General features: G+C 34.9%; 1 protein-coding gene across 3 annotated transcripts in view; it reads right to left on the reverse strand.

Moving 5' to 3' along the window:
• LOC120771168 (KNR4/SMI1 homolog) overlaps positions 1-22,259 on the reverse strand; it is a 56,622-nt gene that overhangs the window by 11,336 nt on the left and 23,027 nt on the right. The gene's annotated exons all lie outside the window — the stretch shown is intronic.

The following is a 22,259-nucleotide window of genomic DNA, read 5'->3' on the forward strand; positions in this document are numbered from 1 at the left end:
CTTTAGTAAGAGTGATAACGGGCCATTGTCTAATTGCAAGATATGCGAACAGAACAGGAACACCATGTAGTAACTACTCTAGAAGCTAGAGGCTTTCATGACGATGTTTCGAAGGTTGCGCAGAAAAAACTTTTTGTACTGAGGAATTTCATTAATAGGATGGGGTCACGCGGAGATGTGACAATAGAGTGAGAGTATTATAGTTCCGGAAATTTCACAATGGGCCTTCTAAGGATCCAGGTGCGTCGTCAGACAGCCACTCTACTTACCTAACTGACTTCTCTAAGATATCTGACATATCTCGCGGAAGCTATTTCGAAAATATGGGTTAAAAGCTCAGCTGGAAGTTCGAAAATAATTATTATTCGATATAAGGAGGCTAAGAATAGTACCTAGCCAGTTTTATACATTTTATTCCCAGACCACAGTATTATCAGCAGAAGACTTATACTTAATTTCATAAAAATATCTCATAAAGTGACTCATATTTTCTATATAAAAATATCTACAGGTCCAAAGCTTTTCATATCCCATATGAGTAGGTTTGAGAAAGTATTCGCCGACTTGCAACAATTTTAGTTAAAAGTTGCCATATCTTAAAGCACTATTTCTGCTAAATAAAAATTATGGAATTTTATATTGTGCTATATGAAGTAGGCGTGGTTGGTGTACGAGTTCGACCAGTTTCAAATCGTAACATATGTAAGTATAATACTTATGTCAAAGTACCAAATTTGGTACAAATTCATCTAGTAGTCGCTGAAACCGTTAGGTAAACTAAACCTTTATATTCTGTCCAGCACATGTCGAGAGTATGAAAAAATAAAGCTAGTTGTTCCACTCACTGCAGCTCGTTTTGACATTTCATTCGTATGCTAATTTCAAAGATGACGTTTTCCTGTTGCCATTATAGCTGTCATACAGCTTTCACTAAGCACTAAGTTAGCCGCTGACGCATAAGCCTAAGCAGTTTCATGCTTATATGTATAGTATACCCAATTATTTCTAAACTTATTATCTATGTACTTATGTATATTAGAAAATGTGCAAATATATCTATTTGCATATATGTATGTATGTATGTACAATATTTTCGCGAATTTTTCGCCACTTTTTGCGTCTAATAAACCGACACATGCCCGGTTAATGTCAGCAGCGCATAGGAAATTCTTGCGCTATGATGTCATTTTAGCTCCAACTCGCGGCCACTCAAGCGGCCAGCTGTTCGCCGCTTTGTTTATGAAAACAAACAGACGAGCGCATGCTGCACGAAAGGCACGAATGGCGTTGGAACCCGTACGAGCGCTTGCCGGCTGTGTTCAACTCGTTTGTGTGGATTTTGTGTATTTTATACATACATATATTTGAATAGATTTTTTTTTTGTATACCCTGAACAGGTTGTATAAAAATTGTTGCGAAGTTCTTAATAATCAAAGGGAAATGTCGGAGACCATACAAAATGTGTATATAAAAGACTTAACCATGTCGGTCCGTCCATCTGTCTGTACATACTTACGTCGACAAGTCCCTCAGTTTGCAGTAGTCGTCATCAAAAACGGGGTGTTTTTTTCCGTCGTTTTTCGCCTTCTCACTTTAGCTCGCCTCCAAAGAGATGTTTTTTGGCTAGCCAGAGGCTACTTGGTCTAAGACCTAAGGTCGTGAGCTGCTTGAGCCATATGTAAAAGATTCATTTCTGGCCACCGCCAAGTGAATAGCGCTCATCAGCCATAACAACCGCGTCGTTAGTTCATCTCCCTCCAGACTGAACAAGGAAGCTAAGCAAATGGGTCAGATTGTCAATGAGAGCTAGACGAAATATCTTCTGGCATCAAACAAACTGCCATCGCATTCACGAATCTTGACAGTAATAACTTTGAAGTCGCAGATAATTTCGTCTACCTTGGAACCAGTATTAACACCAACAATAAGGTCAGCCTCGAAATCCAACGCAGAATAACTCTAGCCAACAGGTGAATGATCAACATCGCGTTTTTGTAAGGAAACTTCGCTATTTGTGAAGGGTATTATACCAGAAATTAAGGTTTCTTCTTTACTTTTTATTTCAGTATGTAAATTCATACATACACTTTTGTATGTACAGTTGTGAGATTTAATTTTGTTTATGCGCCGTACTTTGTGCCAAATTTTGGCATTGATATGCAGCATTTCGCACGAGTTTCAGCCTTTAATTGTGTCAGTGGGGAATACAAATATTGGGCACTTCTCACTGTGAAGTGACAGCGGTTGTATGTATGCTTACATACATACATACGTATTTATATGTACATATATTTGTATATATTGAAGACTATTCACTTCGAAAATGTCAAGTGAATGACGGAAATTGCAGAGTGTTTAAATATTTTGGAAAAACTGCCATAAATTAGGCATGTGTTCCTTTATTTTTTTTTTAAGTTCTGATTTTAGAATAAATTATTTCTAGATACATATAAGCTATCTGAACTAATTATATGCATATATGTATATTTATATACATATGTATATGCAAACATGCACATGTACTATAAATAAGTTTCAATTTAGGAACTGAACTAAAAGTCTGAAAACTTTGCCTGTGTGACTACCAGCACCGACATCAGCATGACTGATGAAAATATTAAAAAAGTGAAGGAGATATGGTGCTTGAAAATCGTCAGGCAAGTATTAGAGAGATGACAAGAATGCTCGACATCTCCCCCCGAGTCTGTTCGAATGATTTTGGTGTATTTCTTAGGTACTCGTATGAAACGCGTTCTTACTCGACTCATCCCAAGATAGCTGAATATTTTTCAAAAAGAGTACCGTAAACAGGTCATTTTGGACATGCTTGAATCCGATCCCACATTCATGGAGAGCATTATAACTACCGACGAGACATGAGTTTCTGAGTTTGACATGCAAACAAGTAAACAATCATGGGAATCCAGGAAAAAATGAGCCGAAACCAAAAAAAACCACACCAAAACCAATCAAAAATCAAGGTGATACTCGTTTTTTTCGATATTTGTGGTTTGGTACATCCTGAATTTGTTCCGAAGGGAAAAACGGTCAATAAAAACTTCTATTTGGCCGTATTGAGGCGTTTGCGTGAAAACATCCGTCGAAAACGGCCGGAATTGTAGAAGAACAATTGATGGATTTTACACGATGATAATGCACGAGCCACTATTGTGATCGAATATAAAGCTAAAAACGCAATGAATACCATAGATCAGCCATCGTTTTCAACAGATTTGGATCCGTGTGAGTTTTCTTGTTCCTCAAACTGAAATTTACGCTCCGTGGAAACCGTTTTCAGTCGATCGAAGAGATAAGACAAAACTCGCTGAAGGAGCTAAAGGTCATCCCGTAAAGTGGTTATGAAAAGTGTTTCAAGGACTGGAAAAATCGTTGGAAGAAGTGTATTACATGTATTACACCTGGTAAGGATTGCTTTGAAGGCGATAAAATAAGTATTGATGAATAATTAATTATTAAACGTTTTCTTTACAATTTAGAATTTCAAGAATTTTCAAGAATGTTAGATATTTTTTATACAAAATTTAGGTTCCAACACAAAATTGAATGCAATTTTGTTTACAATTAAGTCAATGAGAACTAAAAATAAAACTTTCTAAGAATCTCTGCGAATAGTAAGCTGTCATCAAACAGCACAACGATGAAACACGTAAGGAAATGCAAAAACAAAAACAAAAACTATGGAACAACAAATAAACAATAACATAAAGACAGCGCTTAAACACAGCTTTCTACTAAACAAAACCTTTCAAAGCGAAAAAATTAAAACGCAATAACCGAAAGCGACCAAAGCAAGTTGACTCTCAGCGCGTAAAAAACACCAAACAAAATTTACGAGCGAATATTAAAACTGCACGATTAAAAAATAAAAACTGTGTGCTAATTAAATCACTAAAAACAGAAAGACGGAAATAATTCAACATTTTTTAAAAAGACAAAAATCAAAAATCTTATGATGACGCACTAAAAAATTTGAAAGTCTTCTTTTGCAAACAAAAAATATACATTTGCGATTTCTAGGAACAGCGATAAGATACCGAAAAAAGAAACAACGCAGACTAGTTAGAAGCATCCCAACCGGTTCACATAGCCGGCAATGCCGTAAAGATAAAAATAATTTAAATTATAAAATAAAAACAAAAACCACTTTATAGCTTTACGCTTCGGATAAAACTTGCTCTGCTTGGCAGAATGCTGGCCTAAGGCAATCTTCGTAAACAAGAGAAGAAATGCGTGCGAAGAGAACAAGCATAACTAGTTAGTGATGAATCTGAAAAAGTCGCGATTAAGAGATAGTAAGAAGAGATAAGTATGTATACTCGGACGAGTTTTAACCGTTAGGATGCCACTTTAGGATGAGCAGCTGATTAAATCGAGATTTTTTTAGTTTACGCTCTTTTTATTGTAAGAAAGAAAAGCTCACTATTTAGTCTAACTTTTAGTTCGTGTTATTTACACGAGTTTAGATTGAACATAGCTGCATTTAGGCGCTTTTAAAACTATAAACACTATACAAAACACACTTAAAGAAATAATCGGAATATTTATTTTTTATTAACTCAACTAATTTAGTCACGCCTAAGCGAGGTTGCACGAATGCAACGAAATGAGGCTGCGCAACAAAACTGCGTCACGTGCTAAGAGCGGCACTTACGACGGAAATAATCATTTTTTGCTTGTTGGGTGCAAAATGCGGAGTAATAGATATACAATTGAATTGAATAAAAAGGTTGCCAACTGTTTGAAAATTAATTATAAAAAATTTAATGTACAAAACTTTAATAACAAAAAAAATAAACCCGGTGCTTATATATGATAAGCTGAAAGAAAATAATTGTTGACCGGGGTTGCCACCTGTTTTGCCATTTTTATGTATTTTTTAATAAAATTTTAGACAAAAAAATAATTTAACTAGGTGGTTCAAACAGGAAAAGGTGAAAGAAAAAATTGTTAGAGAGGGTTGCCACTTATTTCATTTTTTTTTAATGTCTTTTTAACAAATGTTAAATATTAATTGTTCGTAGCTTATCAAATTAAACAATATGAAAAAGCATGTCGAAGAGATTTCGTAGAAGCAGCGAAAAGCGAAGGTTACAAATATTTTTGAGCAGGGTTACCACCTATTCCAATTTTTTTTTTCTCAAACAAATTGATGAAATAAGTGAAATTTTAAAACTTTGCATTATAGTGTAAAAGTTTAAGATAAATTTCGGAGATATTTTAAAACATTTGAAAACGGTTGCCACCTATTAAGCAAATATGTTTTTATAAATGCATATATGTATGTATGTACATATGTATGTATATGTAAAATTGTGAAATTTTAAAGCTTTGCTTTTAAATTGTAGAAATTTAAGATAAATTTCGAAGGTTCTTTTGAAAAGGGTTGCCATTTGATTGCCATTGAAAATTTTAAGCAAAATTATTTATAAGAAATATACATATGTACATACGTATAAAAATACAATTTTAACGCTTTACCATTAAACAGTGAATATTAAAGATAGATTTCAAACGTATTTTTGAAAAGAGTTGCCAGCTGTTTAAAAATATGAAACAAAATATATGTATGTACATATAAAAACAAGTAAAATTTTGATCCTTTGGTTTATATCGCACAAGTTTAATATGGTTCTAAAAAAATATTTTTAAAAAGGGTTGCCAACAGTTTAGAAATTATAAGCACAACCATTTAAGTATATTATGAAAAAACACCGCAATATTGGTATCAAATGGATGTAGTTCTGAAATCTGACAGTTCACCATATTTTTTTTGGGGCAGAGTTGCCAACTGTTTTTTTAAGAAATGCTAACTGTTTGAAAAAATCAAGCAAACATTTTTATAAGAAGAATATATAAGTAAAATATTTAAGCTATACTATTAAATTGTGAAAATTAAGGACAGATCGAACAAATTTTTCAAAAAGAGTTGCCAACTGTTTAATAGTTTTAAACGAAACATTTGAAAAAATATATGAAAAAGTTAAATTTTAAGCTTTGCTTTAAAGTGTACAAATTTAAGATAGATTTCGAAGGAATTTTTTGATAAGGGTTGCCAACTGTTTAAAAAAAATTAGGCCGAAACATTTATTTGACTAAAAACACAACGATATGGATATCAAACTGATGTGGTTTCCGAAATTTGTTTTTGATTTAAATTTTTGAATAGTGTTGCCAACTGTTTTAAATGATGTATTATATAAGGCATATAAAACTAGACAGGTCTAAGTAAGATTTCTAAAGAAGATATTCTTTGGAAAGACTCCGAAATCTTACTATTCAACACATTTTTGAATTCTATAGCGTAAATATACCTAAATAATATGCAAATTTTTTTGAAAAATTTCAAAAGTGTTCATCGACATTGGCATTCGCCTCTAGTAGTCCAAGTGGTATTATGCGTGGTCTCACGAGAAAGCAGATTTTCCTTACTCTAACCTAAGTTGAACATAAAAGTAATTCCGTCCAACGAAATTACCAGGAAAGTCATTAATTGCCACCGCTTTGAGTCTAAAATTAGTTATGATAAGCAAGAGCATCACGTAGAGGCTTCAGCAAGTGCTAAGCAAAGCAGTGCTTAGAATTCTTAGCAGCAATATTTAAATACGTATACGTATAACATCATAAGTGCTTGTTATCTTACGTCAATATCTTGTTTCGCTTCCCTGTATACATACATACATATATATGTATATACATACATATGTATATCCTCATGTTTGTCATTAGCTCGCAGTCATGAGCGTATATCCGACACCAACTAGTGCCCTAGGTAAGTTAGCCAACACTGCTCTTAATTATATAGACGTTTTACTACTTTATTTATTAATTTATTTAACATACGTTCTACCACAGCTACAACAAAAATAAAAACAAAGTGAAAATCACAAAAAAAGAACACAAACAAAATCAGCCGAGCATGCAAGTCATTTGCATTCGGCGAACAAATTAATTTGTTAAACAAGAATGCATGCGAATCAATGAAGTTGTTGTTATTGTTGATGTTTTGATTGTTGTTGTATGCCCAAACACAATAAATGGCACACAAGCGAGGAGTTAACAAAGCAGCAGTTCGTAACACGAGTAGAGTCGGTCGTGGCTGCAGTGCGCCAACAGTGTGCGCCAAAAGTTTGCGAACAAATGGCATTCAACACACACATATGCACTTCTATAAGTGTGTTGCGTTATAAGCCACAAGCGTGTAAAACCACAAAATAAAATTCAACACTTGAACCAACATCAAAGCTCAGGCTGCGCTATTTCTCACCGTCCCAGCTGAAGAAGGTCTCATTCCCGGCTGGCATATATGTATGTATATAGAACAGCAGCAGAAACACATGTGCGTATATATAAAACATGTTTGCTTCATAAATTTGTCACGTAACTACATTGGCTGAGATAATTCTCATATTAAAATAAAACTATCTGCCGTTGCGACTTAGGCAACTTGCACGAAACTCCTTGTCATTACTCATTACATACAAACACATTGTTCGCCAACTTTTTGCTCCCACAAAACGGAGTGTGGCCTGTCTTCCCTGCAATTTGATCAGCTGTTTGACTGTCCAACCAAACAAAAAATTACCCAACAACCCTTTAGTTGTTTCTTAGCTTGATATATAAATGTGTGTGTGAATATTAGGGTGGTACTTAAGTGTTGAGAGGATATATTTTGAGGCCCAATAAACGAATGCCCAACAATTCATCAAATATTTTACATCTAATATCCATCCAAGAGACTACAATGAAAAAAAATTAACTTGAATTTTTAGAGCCACCTTAGTAATATTTTTAAATGTTTTAATTTGATGATTTGAATTGAGTTTCAACTGTCCAACCAAAGAAAAATTGTCCAACAACCCATCAGTTGTTGCTCAGCTTGAAATACAAATATGTGTGAATATTAAGGTGGTATTTGAGTGTCGAATGAATATATTTTGAGGCCCAATAAAAGAATGTCCAACAATTCATCAATTATTCTACATCTAATATCCATCCGAGAGACTAGAATGAAAAAAAAATTAACTTGAATTTTTTAGAGCCACCTTAATAATATCGTTAAATGTTTTAATTTGATGATTTGAATTTAATTTCAACTGTCCAACAAACGAAAAATTGTCCAACAACCCATCAGTTGTTGCTCAGCTTGAAATACAAATATATGTGAATATTAGGGTGGTATTTAAGTGACGTATTAATATATTTTGAAGCCAAATAAAAGAATGCCCAACAATTCATCAATTATTCTACATTTATTATCCATCCAAGAGACTAGAATGAAAAAAAAATTAACTGGAATTTTTTAGAGCCACCTTAATATAATAATATAGTTAAATGTTTTAATTTGATGATTTGAATTTAGTTTCATCAACCACTCAAGAGACTATAATGAAAAAAATGTTAAATTGTATTTTTAAGGACCTACCCAATTTTCAGAGTTGAAAGAAAAGTTTGCATCATTTTTAGAACCACCTTAATAATAGCATTAAAAATTTTAATTTGATGATTTGAATTGAATTTCATCAGCCTCTAAAGAGATTAGAATGAAAACAATTTTAACTTGAATATTTAAGGACCTCCCTAAACTTGCAGGAGTGGAAATAAAAAATTGTTTACACCATTTAGAGCACCTGATCCTCAAAAATTTATATGTTTTGTTTTGAACTGAGTTTCATCATGTTATTATACTCTCAAATGTTCCTGCATATGAAAAAAATATTACTATGAAATTTTAAGCACCTCCCTAATATACACGCATGCCTGCATATTTGCTACTTCTACTAGCATCGTCATTCGTTCATTTTCACTACGCCGAGTGCAAGCACACCTCTGGCATTGTGTCGCACATTTCAAGGGCACAAGTCAGACGAGTTGCTGGCAGCCGTCGCCGCTTGTTGCTGCTCGGATTACAAAGCTCCACACCAAGCCAACGCCGTAACTCAGGAATCAATGCGAGTTAAGGTGTGCGCTAATTTATGTGCAAGCGTAGACACATAAATACATATGTACATGTGAACACATATGTTTGTATGCATGTATGTATGTATATAATTGCATTTGTTGGTGAGTACACGAGTACCGAGTCGTGCACGCGTTTACAAAAGAGTCATTTGTACGTAATTGTGGTAAAATTCATCTCGGCAGCGCCATATCAGTCGCCTTTACGGGGTTTCGTTTACACAGTAGCACTGTTATGTACATATGTACATATATGTATGTATATAAAACATATATTATATGTGCATATATACAATTTAGTTAGGCGTATGTATGCTTTATTTGCATGCAAATGAGTTTTCTATCACACATTCGTATGTTAATATCGTTATTGTTGTTGTATGTGCGAGCACTATATAGCTGTTATATTTCCACCTATTATTCTATACCTTTTTTACTTGTTTTTATTATGTCGCTTTTTGTTTTTATTTTTATTTTTGTTTACTACCGTAAAGTAATAAACTACGTCGTATTTATTTACTCGGCGAATAACTGAAATTTGGTTTGTAAATATTTGCATAGACAATTAAAAATACATTTCTGTACGATTTATGTGTGTATGCTTGACTATTTGCTGAAATATATAGTTCAAATAAACTGTGCAGGTATACACTTACCATATATGTATATATGTATATATATGTACCATACAGCTCCATCTAAAATCAATCGCTTGTTGATCTAGGTCTGACTCAACTTAAGCCAGTGCTAATGCTAATTCATTAGTGTCCAACTAAAATCGAAAGCGAAACATGCGAATCGAATATTTGCTAAAAATTATTTAACAAACATTTATTACATAGAAAAAACTTTGAACTTGAATATCTAGTGTAAAAATTCAAAATTCAGAAATTCACATCATATTTTAAATATTAAAAATATTTTATTAAAAATCTTCTTCAATTTTTTAAGAAAAATTTTGAAAATTCAAATCTTTAATATTTTTTACAAAACTTGCCAATTATAATTTTCTAAATGATTTGGGGGAGCTCCGAGAGGGCTTCAGAGTTTTTGAACCTTTTGGATGAACGTCACCTTACCTAGGCGCTGAATTCATTCAAACCTGTCAAGTTGCCGAGCCCTGCTGACGTCATATCAGCGCAATGACGGACGGTCACGGTGTCTTATAGTTGGCTGGCCTCCATCTTAGCGAGCTTTCTGAGATTATATCATGTTCCAAAGGCCCGGAGACTGGTAAAGGTGGTGTAAATACCCAAGACCAGAAAGATCTCGCACGTTGGTACCAAGGATTTAAGTCTCAATAGCCTATAATCGTGTCGAAAAGTAAAGTGTCAAAAGCTCAACATGCCTACAACTAAGGAGAAGACTACTGCAAAGATATTCCGAATGATTAACAGGAGCACCCCGCAGGGTGGGGTACCTTGTCCACTGCTTTCGATCTTGGTAACTAACGACCTACTTAAAGAACTCGAGAAACAAGGGTTTCGAGTAACTGACTACACTGAAGACCTTGTTCTTATGGCTAAAGGAAAATTTCCAAATAACGTCTAATCGAAGGGTACTTTAACGTGGTATCCAACTGGGCGTAAAGGAGTCGCTTTATCGTCACCCGAAGTAAAACCGATGTGGTTCTATTTAACAGGAGGTATAAGATTCCAGATGTGCCCCTCCAGAAGTGCCCCTCTTTCCATTGGACTTGTCTTTAACCGAAAGCTTACATGCAGACAAAATATCAAGGAGAGAGTAAGGAAGACATCGCTAACCTTATATTGCAGTAGAGGATCTATTGGAAAAGGTTGAGAACTCTCACCAAAGGTGGTGTTTGGGCTTTACGTAGATTTACTATGGTTTATTCGTTTGATGGAAAAAGCTTCCAAAGGCTAAACTCGCTATAAGCAGCTTGAAAGTGTCTAAAGAGCGGCTCACACGGCATCTGCTGTGTACTGCGAACGACATCAACAACAGAACTACATACTTAACTCCACTTTTTGTCATGTCCTCCTTTAACTGGATACCTGAAAACTTTCATCACTGGACGTGAATGAGGAAAAATCGCTGAAGAAGAGACGCAGTGAGCTTTGCGGGTCAAAGCTAGCAGGGAAGGTTGAAAGGGAAGTTTACTGTAAGGAGCTATTCGTCAAACTTTACTTGTATTTTTCAGGCAGAAAATACTGATATTAAGGTCGTAGTAGCGTACTTCTACAAAGTGCTACGAAGGGATATGAGCATTTACTTCAACATCAGAGCATCATGCTACTTTTTCATTCCGCTCCTGAGCAATTGCAAGATCCTTTTGGCTTAGAGTACATCGCAGAAGATCTACTAAAGTACTTGTTCTTAACAAAGTTCATCTTGGCGCAATAGCAAGGAATCTTACTGGGTGGTGACCAATAGGCATTCATATGGTAGGAGGAGTCTGTGGTGGAAAGATTTTGGCACTTTCTCTTCTATTTCCAACCTTAGCAAGACTGAGGTTGAAAGCAAGCCAGTAGATATACTTGTATATATTCGAGCATATAAGATCTACGTTTGGTTAAATGGCTTTTTGATACCTTTTACTAATAACTCATTTACTTTTCCATGAAATATCGGATTGCGACCATAATTAATCGATCATTATCTCAACACAAGCAACAACAACAACAGCAAAAGCTATTAACAAAAACCTTTTTACAAACCATTCAAAATCACATACTGACGTAATTCCATCAGCAGCAACACAAAAAACCAGCTGCTGACCCAATGCGAGTGACCACATCGTATAGAAAATCGTATAAAAACAGAAATAAGAGAAACAAATATAATAGTAATGAGGGTTAGTCATCGGTTAACGACATAACCTAGCATATCCTTGACAAGTTTTTTTTGTTTCTAAGGTAAATTGGAGCAATAAACACGAACATGAAATCTCATCCTTTCACGGAGTGGCAGTAAATTCAGCTGAAATGCAAAATGAGTAGCTTGTACTGCACAAAATGGTCATTAAAGTTATAACACTGACGACAAAGAGAATATGTAGAAAAAAAGAAAGGCAAAAATCGCAGAAGCAAACTTTAGTAGACAAAGTACCGGCGGCCGAACGCTGTAAACAACACAACAACAAATGCATATTACGTCAAAAAAATATATTAAATAAGTGGTAATTAGTGTGTGAGGGAGAGCTTCAGAAAAGGAAAATATTGATGATTCCAGTCGGACAGGGATTACATAGAAAGATATCCAAGCACTCTGACCGGCTCGCGTGTCAAGGCCAAATGAGTGGTTCGCACGCCATGGCGCAATGTCGCCGCTGTCATTTCTCTTCTTTTCCATTCAGAAAATATATATAAATTTATATATTTCGCTTGCTTTTAGCGCCATTGTTTGAGGTCATTCCAATTATTTTATTAAATACCGAATGTCCGACAAGTAGCAGAACACAAAAACAACTACAGTTGTGGCGACCAGAGCTCGCTGACAGGCAACGCACATACAACTTAATTATTTATTAGTTGTAGTTGCTAAATAACTCAGCGGTGTGGGGAATTTAACACGAAATGATCATGGATTACTCTTGTATTGATTTGGCTGGTGGTGAGTTGGGGTCAAACAGAGCGTTGACTTGTTGAACGCACGTAAAAGTTTATATACTATATATTTTTAAAACAGCAAAAGAGTTGACCCAAGAGCGCAATTAGATATTCTTGGAAGGCATATTGATGCAATGAGATAATCGAGCGCTGTGTAGTTGCAGGAGAGGTCATACCTTCTAGTGATTAAATTTCATATAAGGTTGGCTTGGAAAGTATGACTTCGTCTGTATGACTCCTTTTGTTGACTCTAGGTGTTTATAAGCGAAGTGTAGTGGGCTGGTTATGCCAAATTTTTGCACTTCCTAGCGCTGCCACCAAAAACTTAGTTGAACAATCTGGTTTAGATCGTACATGACACTCCATTTTGGCTAAGGGAGTTTATAACTGTTTACAGTAGTTAATATCATAACATCATATTCAACAAACATCACATTCCTCGAAAGGATAAATTTTTAAAGTTTACTAACAATCTCACAAACTCGAGTTTTTATAATTATTTTTATTTTATTTGAGTTTCTTTCAAAATATATCTGCAAAAAACTGAAAACTATCGTTAAACACTCTTTAAACTTTAGCCTTAAACTCGAGTTTATAACAAAAAATATATTTTCTGATGAAATCGAGTTTATTTACAAATATTTATAACGCAAACAAATCGAAACTATCGTTAATTCACATTAAACACTAATCTTAAACTCGAGTTTATAACAAAATTTATTTCTTCTACTCTAAAATCTCAGTAACATAATAACTCTCATTAAACACTAACCTTAAACTAGTTAGATGAAGTTTTAGAGTTTACTAACGCACTCATAAACTCGAGTTTATTTTCCATTTTGTTAGATAAAGTTTTAGAGTTTACTAACGCACTCATAAACTCGAGTTTATTTTCCATTTTGTTGTTGAACACTAAAAGTATTTAAAACGGCAAAAAACTCTAGCGTTAAACTCGCATTAAACACTGACCTTAAACTCGAGTTTATAACAAAAACTATTCATTCTACTCCGAAATCTCAGTAACTAAATGACTTACACTGAACACTAATCTTAAACTCGGGTTGGATGGAATTTTAGGTTCTTCTAGAATAAACTCACAAACTCGAGTTTATTTTCCATCTTATTATTTAGTACTTAAAATATTTATAACGGCAAAAAACTATCGTAAACTCGCATTAAACACTAACTTTAAAATTGAGTTTATAACGAAAATTATTTCTTTTACTCTGAAATCGCAGTAAAAAAATAACTCACTTTAAAAAACTAATCTTAAACTCAAAACTTTCGTTAAGCCCGTCTTAAACACTTTCCTTAAACTCGAGTTTATAGCAACAATTTTTCGTTCCATTTTAAAATCTTAGTAACTAAATAGCGCACATTAAATAATAACCTTAAACTCGAGTCGGATAAAATTTTAGAGTTTTCTAACAAACTCATAAGCTCGAGTTTATTTACCATCTTGTTATTTAGCACAGAAAATATTTATAATGGCAAAAACCTTAAATATTTCGTTAAACTCGCATTAAACACTAACCTTAAACTCGAGTTTATAACAAAAATTATTCGACTTACTCTTAAATTTCAGTAACTAATTAACTCACTTTAAACACTAACCTTAAACTCCAGTTTAAAAGAGTTTATTATCCGTTCTACTCCACACTTTCCATAACTAAATATATCTGGAATGTTAATTAAGTCTTCTATAAGGATTTTCGTCACTTTTCTTCGTGAAACCTAACTTAATACCTTAGACTTTTGCTATAAGGACAAGTAACTAGAAGAACCAAACTTTGTTGCTGTATCAGTATGATTTCATTCTCAATAAAAAAAACTGTAAAATCTGGAAGACTTGAGGAAATTTTTCAGAGACATGGACTTAGAAATTTTCGCGATGGAAAGAGCAGTTCATTGGGTTGTCGGAACAACCAAACATGACCTCAGAAATGTTCAAAAAATTCTCTTCGCTCAGCAAGTTTTTTTATTTCAAAAACTAAAACAGTTGCTTGACCGCCAGTGTCCAAACACCGCCACACCCAAGTGCCTAAAATAATCGAGAAGCGCTTGCCAAATAAAATCGTGTATTTTCAGCCACATTTCTCCGCCGTCAGTTTGCTGACAAATTCAGTGAAAGTGTTTTCTCTGGTATTTTTAGTTTATTACGAAATGCATTTGGATCTAAGCCAATGTGGTAATCAATAAAAACGTAAAGTGCGAACACATGTAAAAGCTCGAAACAAAATGGAATACAACAAACACGAAAGCGTAATATTCAAAGCGCCAAAGCAATAAAGAAAGCTGTCGCCAAGGAGTCGCCGACATGTGATTTAATGCGAACGCAGCAAAGGCGTTAAGCGGAGTGGCATAAAAGGAGTCGGCATACAAGCAACCGAAAGGTAGGTCGCGCCGAGCAAAGTTCAAAGTGGTGGTATAGGTTTGGCAGTGAGCCGGCTGACGAATGATGTCACCATAGCTGTCAGGGGAATGTGATTGAAGGCGTCAATTTGGCTATCTAAAACACTAATCGAAAATAGTGGTTTGTTGTTGGGAAAACCGGAGAAAGAGAATTAGAACAAATGGGGAGTAGACAGTGGTTATAATGACCTGAGAGACATAATATTTAAATAATTTTTTATTTATAAGTCCTGTGGTCATTGCATGTATTGAGGCTATGATTAAATCTGAGAAAATCAATACAGAGCCAACGGTTTGCATGTTTTGAGATTCATCACTACACCCTTCTATGGTTAAACTAAATTTAAATTTTAAATTTTCTCCGACAATCGGCTGAATTGGCCCTTATTTCTTTATACCTGACCTAGAACTCTCACCTCAACAACATCCCCTCAAAACTATATCCTAAAAGAAACGCAACATTTTGACTCAATGAATGTTTTCAGATGGGTTCGAGTCTATTCTTGATTTGAAAAAACTGCTCAGAAAACTCATAAGGTGAGCTCAGGCCGCTCAGAACTTGTCGATAATTTCCATGGATAACTATTTATTTTATCCAACAATCAGGTCTACTTAACCTGAAACGGCACAAATTCATACCTGACCTAGAACAATAACATCCCCTTTAAAATATATCCTTGAATAAAAGCAACGTATTGTCTCTATGAATACTTTTGGATGAGTTCGAGTCTACTCTTGCTTTGAAAAAATTGCTCAAAGAACTCATGAGGTGAGCGCAGGCCGCTCAGAATTTGTCACTAAATCTATGGATAGCGATGAAACTATTTGTTTTCTCCGACAATCGGGTCTACCTAACCTGAAACGACCTAGATTTATACCTCACCTAGATCTCAGCTCAACAACATCTCTTTCAAACTATATCCTAGAAGAAAAGCAATATCTTGACTCTATGAATATATTTGGATGGGTTCCAGTGTGTTTTTGATTTGATAATACTGCTCAGAAAACCCATTAGGTAAGCTCAGGTTGCTCAGAACTAGTCGATAATTTCTATGTATAGCGATGAAACCATTTATTTTCTCCATAATTGGGACTACTTAACCATAACCGACCCAGATTTATACCTGACCTATAACCCTCAGCTCAACAACATCCCTGCAAGCTATGTATATCCTAGAACAAAAGCAACATCTTGACTCCATGAATACTTTTGGATGACATCGAGAGTATTTTTGTTTTGAAAAAACCGGCTCAGAACACTCATTAGGTGAGCTCAGGTCACTCAGAACTTGTCGATAATTTCTATGGATAGCGATAAAACCCGATTTGGCAGCAATACACTAAATGTATACTCTGCAGATTCGATACTTTTGTAATACAACTGAACTCTCAAATGGCTTACGTCGAAAAGTATCTGTTCTCCCGTGACTATGACTCTCATGCCACCCTAAGTTTCTAAAATAAAGCAGCTCTCCTTACTCTCACAACAACACATTGAAAGACACTTACATAAAAATAGTAATAAATCATATTTCCTCCAGATACGCCCCACTTACCGTACCAATTACTAACTACAATGCGATTCCATTCATACTACTTGTAGAAATCAGCTAGGCATTCCTAAAATCTAATTTATTAAATTAATGAAAAAAGCATCTGTCATTGCCGACGATCCACTTCTGCAGCGAATTCCTCTCATCAAACATCACGCGTTACACAGCGCATACAGTTATGCATACAAACAGTGTTGATATAGGCATTATGACATTTAAATATAGCTATATTATGAGTAGAGTATAAAGATATTTAAGCAAATGCCGCACTCAAATCCCACAAAATGCATCCAATTGCCGCAATGCCGCTCACTCAATTTGCTCAATTTCGTTGCGCACGACCAAGTTGAAGTTCAAGAAATTTCGGTTGCATGTCAACGGCAGTGGAGGTCCTCAAATTGAATAGAGCATTAGTCGAATTGTGCATTACTTGTAAGGTCATGGAATCATACATATGCATACACATACAGTAAATGCATAAATTCCTTCAGTTGTTTGTAGAAGTGTGCGTAATTAATTGTTAATGCCGCCTTAATTGAATTAGTTGTAGGGTAGATCGTTATTACAGTTATATTTATTATACTCATCTATCGCCCCAAATGTACATATGTGTGAGTGTAGGTATCAAGGCAGACATTTAGTGAAGGTTAGAGTAGGTCAAATGTAATAAATAACTGCAATTAAACAATACTATTCGGAATATCTCAATCGACTCATGATGGGTTTCCCGAAGCGGAAATTTCAATTCCAGCGCTTGAAAATTGACACAGGAGAACCAACACTCTTTTATATTGGCTGAACGATAACGTTACGTGGTTCAAACTTGGACTACTATATATATAGTTCTTTATGAAACTATAAATTTTAACAACTGTTTTGAGATCTTATAAAGCCGCTTAGCCGTTTTCACCAGCTCAATTGGAATCCCATTATGGGATATCTAAATTGTTAGAGCCCAGGTGATTAAGAATTGATCTTCCAAAGATTTTTATGAGATAACTGAAGTGTGAGTTCCTTGGTGATTAAGATCTTCCAAAGGCGGGACAGTCAAGAAAGAAGTTTTGAGAAGTTCCTATCTCATCTTCTTCCATGAAGCACCAATTGGCATCTAATAAAATTTATAATCGCTCCGCGTGGACACCGAAAGAATAATAAAACAAGATCAGTTAGAACCGCTACAACGAAGTAAAGCCTAGCCTTGCTGAGCGTCGAGAACTCACTGGACCTCTTGGGATCCAGCTTCAGCTAAAAGGACTTTGTAACAGCACAAGTTAATGGTATGCCAACGCCGACCAAGCTCCCACAAATTCCAGCTATCCAGTATTAGAACGCTCGAAGAAAGCAGAGCAGCGATATGTTGCCATTCTGCTGATATCGGGGCTCGGCAGATTTTTCTTGTCAGCTCAACAGCTTTGCAGTTACCTGCGATTCCGCTGTGGTTATAAATGACACCCATAAAAGTACTAGTATTATCATAAAGTGACTCGTTGCCGTGGATAGCGAGGTTTGGTATTCCTTAAATAGCTTTAAGCGCACCATTAGTCGAAATAAAAGATCCTCAATCATGTATTAAGTCAACCCTTTTGCGATGGTATTGAGAACATATGTTAACTCTTCAAAGCTAACACATGGATTCTCAGCCAACTATTTCTCACACGTCTTTAACTTCCCTCTGATCTTTGAAGTTCTTTAAAACAAATTCTCTAGATCTTTTGAAAAGTAAATACGTAAAAAAGATCTGATTAACGTTACTAAAGCAATTTGTAACAAAGTTTTGACACGCCTAACAAGCACTTTGCATTAGCACTAAGCTCAACTCTTTTCAAAAGATCTTATGACAGCCATGTTCGCACGTTTGAAGCTTAAACATCTCCTCTGCTGTCTGATACTTTTGCCGCTTTTACTGCTATCAATACCTATAAGTAAGCGTGTTAGAGCAAAAATATTCAAACTCAAAAAAATAATGTTCTCCTTCCAGATCTCCAATCATTGGGCAGAAGCTGTGGTCGCGCACAAGGCGAAGCGCGTTATTTCATACCCTTTCGTGGCAGTTGCTTTCACATACCCAAAAGATCGGTAAGTTGTCCAACAACTGACATTTAGTCAAGTTTCGAACCATAGTGAAAACATATTCAGCAGCTTTGTTACTCTCACAACATCAAAGTGCCTTGAAACATTGTAATGACACATTTACTTCTTGCTTTTCAGATGAATTGGTTTACGGGCTTGCGCTATTGCCTAGTCAATGGCCTGACATTAGCTACCCTGGATGAGCACGAAAAAATGGTCTTGATCACACGGCATTGCCAGCGCCATAGTATGCGTCAAGAGTATTGGTTTGGCGCCACGGATCTTGGTATGACAAATGCATTTTGGTATAGTAGTAACGGTTTGCCAATACGATATGGACCAAAAAAAACGTTGGAAGCGGAATCCACAGAGCACTGCCTCAAATTGAATGTGCACGCAAATTCAACAAGTATCACGAGAGATTCGTGCCTCGCCGTACATCCTGTTATTTGTGAGCATGTGGAGAGTGGCACGTATTTTAGAGAATATAATAAACTTAAGTGAATAATAATAAATAATATAATTTAATCAGCGGAGCGAGAGAGACACAATCAAAGAGGCAGCTAATGGAGGTGGAAAAAAATGTTGGAAGACTTTTCTTTTTATTATTCCGAGAGTAAACATTTTGTTAGCTTTATTTTATTGTGATCTCTGGTAAAACTATGGAAAGATTGAACAAAAGACTTTGCCTTAGAGTCTAAATGGATTGAAGCTCAAAGTTCGAGATATTTCTTGATCACTCGCTTTTGTTTAATATATATGTACAAAATTTTTTAGCTCAAATGGTCTCTGGCCTTGGGAAGAGGGCGCAAAATGAAATAAGTCTTCTAGTTTTCTTTATTATAATAAGTTCGGGTCTAGGAAAAACAAGTTAGCATATATTAAAGACCTCAAAAAATAGTTATATCCTGGACAGTGGTCCACAAATGAGTTGGTATTGGATAGATAACCACAACCTGGACCAATAAATTATAAGATTCGATGTGGTAATACTTTGAAAAAGTTTTGATAGCGGTTTATAAGATCGGTAATGTTCGTCGTATATCCGTAGGTGCGAATTAGTCCCTGACTTTTACAGATATCAAACTCAAACTCAAGTCCTTGTATGGAAAACTTTTTTAAATAACAAGATATTTTCATGATATTCTATATAGCCTATTACTGAATAGATTGCTATAATCTGTGAAGAAATTACTCAGATCAGAGAGCTATAACATATGACTGTCATACAAATTGACATATCAAACTCTAATCTTTGTATGAAAAAATTTTTTTATTTAACAAGATATCTTCACGAAATTTGCGACAGGTCATTAGCAAATACAACGCTATAAGCTCCAAAGAAATCCCTCAGATCAAAGAACTATAAGATGTAGTTGCCATACAAACTGACCGATCAAACTCAAGTCTTCGTATGGAAAACTTTTTTATTTGACAAGATATCTTGACGAAATTTGGCACAGATTACTATCAAAGACATCGCTACATGCTTTAAAGAAATTTTTCAGATCGGGCTACTGTAGCATATAGCTGCCATACAAACTGACCGATCAAACTCAAGTCCTCGTATGGAAAACTTTTTTATTTGAAAAGATATCTTGAAGAAATTTGCCACAGATTATTATCGAATATATTACTAAAAGCTCCAAAGAAATTGTTCCGATCGGACTACTATAGCATACAGCTGTCATACAAACTGACCAGTCAAAATTATGATAAAGATCGTTTTATACTCTTTTATGCTATAAAAAAAAGCCAGTGAAAGATATATAACATTTTCTCTTATTTTTTCATTATCTGCAGGTCAGCGAGAAAAATTTCTCTTGCTTTTTTCAATTATCTTGAGGTCAGCAAGATAAAATTCCTCCACCACTTTCGCTTCAAAATTAAGCGCAAATTTCTTCTTAACTCAAATATTTGCACATAACAAATAATTTAATAAACAATAACAACAACAAAATTAATAAGAATAATAAAAATATCCACACAACAACATCATTAACATGAAAATGATAATAATTAATTTTCTGCCGAGAACATTTATTTTTAATTATGAACATTTAAATTAAACCGCATTATTGCGCCATTTCAATTTTTATATTAAAAATTTTTAATCGCCTTCTACTCGACTGCCTAATATAATTGCGATCATTGGTGCGAAATGACTTACATGAAGTCAGCGCGACGATAAACAGTGTTCATTGAACAAAGGCGCTCATTCAACGGCTTGCTATGTGTGACCGCGAGATTGCGGTAGTTTAAAAAAAGAGTACGAAAAGCTCGAATGGATTACTGCATACCAATGTATGTAACTATATATGTATGTGAGTTTAATAGCAAAATCGACGACAAAAGACTAATTTGAAAAGGACAACTTCTATCATATAAAACTTGCCATATTTTCGTTCTTCATGAAAATATGTATTACATAGTCGTCTTCCATTGAACGCTTCGTTGTGTGTGACTGGTCTCTCACTCTCTCTCTCTCTCACTCTCTCACTCTCTATCTTTGTAGGCAAGAAATTTCCTTAAATTAGCAACAAAAAGTGCTTCAATTATTTTATACAAAAGCGTTAATGGATACTTCACTGAAACTCTAAAACCGCTTTCAACGTTTGAAGCCACTTGATTTATGCCAGTTGTTTGTTCGATTCGACATTTTGAAATTTCAAGCGTATCGAAATTAATCACAACCCATTACTATATTCATAAAACCACGGATTTTCTATGAGATAAAATTCTAAAACTTGCTTTAAGCGAGTTGTTTGTTCTATTCGACATTTTGAAAATTCTCGCTTATCCATAATAACTATTGTTACTCACAATTCATTAATATATTCATAACAGTCATTAATTGTATATGAAGTCTAGTAAAATGTTATTGTTTTGAGTGATTTATTTAGCCTAGTTATAATGATTCGAAATAGGTCCAATTCACATCGTTTTGTTCTATAACTTGTTGCCGTTTTGAAGCTAGTTTTATAATTCAAAAATCATAGAAACCTTTCCTTATTGGAAAAAACTAGGACAGCCGATTTTCGCAAGCCTCTCTTGAGACGAATTTGTCTTCAACAAAATAATTTGGCAAAGAAAGGAACGGATAGTAATCACTCGGTACTAGATCCGGACTTTAAGGTGAATGCACAGGTACCTTCCAACTAAGTTTCTAAAGCTTTTAGCGAGTCACTAGCGACTTCAAAAGTCAAAGTTGGCCGCTTCTAGGCGATTGCTTTCTTCGGACAGTTCCTGGCCTGGACTTTAAGGTGAATACAATGCAACCTCCCAACTAAGCTTCTAAAGCTTTTAGCGAGTCTCTATCGACATGTATAATCTGGCCTTGGAACAAAATTATTTTGCTATTATGGCCAAAGCTAGCCGCTTCTGGGCGATTGCTACCTTCAGACTGATCAAATGTTGACAGTAGAGGTTCAAGCTCGGGAAAAATTCTCCAAGTATACATTTTGAGATTTTCTGTTTCCCCGAAATAAGTTGGAATAAAAGCAAGAGATAGATGGACCAAAAGTATTGTATTTGAGTATATTCCTCTTAATATACAATATTCATCAATTTATAGGTTACATATATCGGTTATGAATTATGACAAACATTTTTCATACCTTTAAAATCCCTCAAAGGAAAATTCATGCGAAAATATGTTGTTGAAATTGCTTGCTCGGT

The sequence above is a fragment of the Bactrocera tryoni genome, chromosome 3 (genome assembly GCF_016617805.1).
Source record: "Bactrocera tryoni isolate S06 chromosome 3, CSIRO_BtryS06_freeze2, whole genome shotgun sequence".
Lineage (NCBI taxonomy): Eukaryota > Metazoa > Arthropoda > Insecta > Diptera > Tephritidae > Bactrocera > Bactrocera tryoni.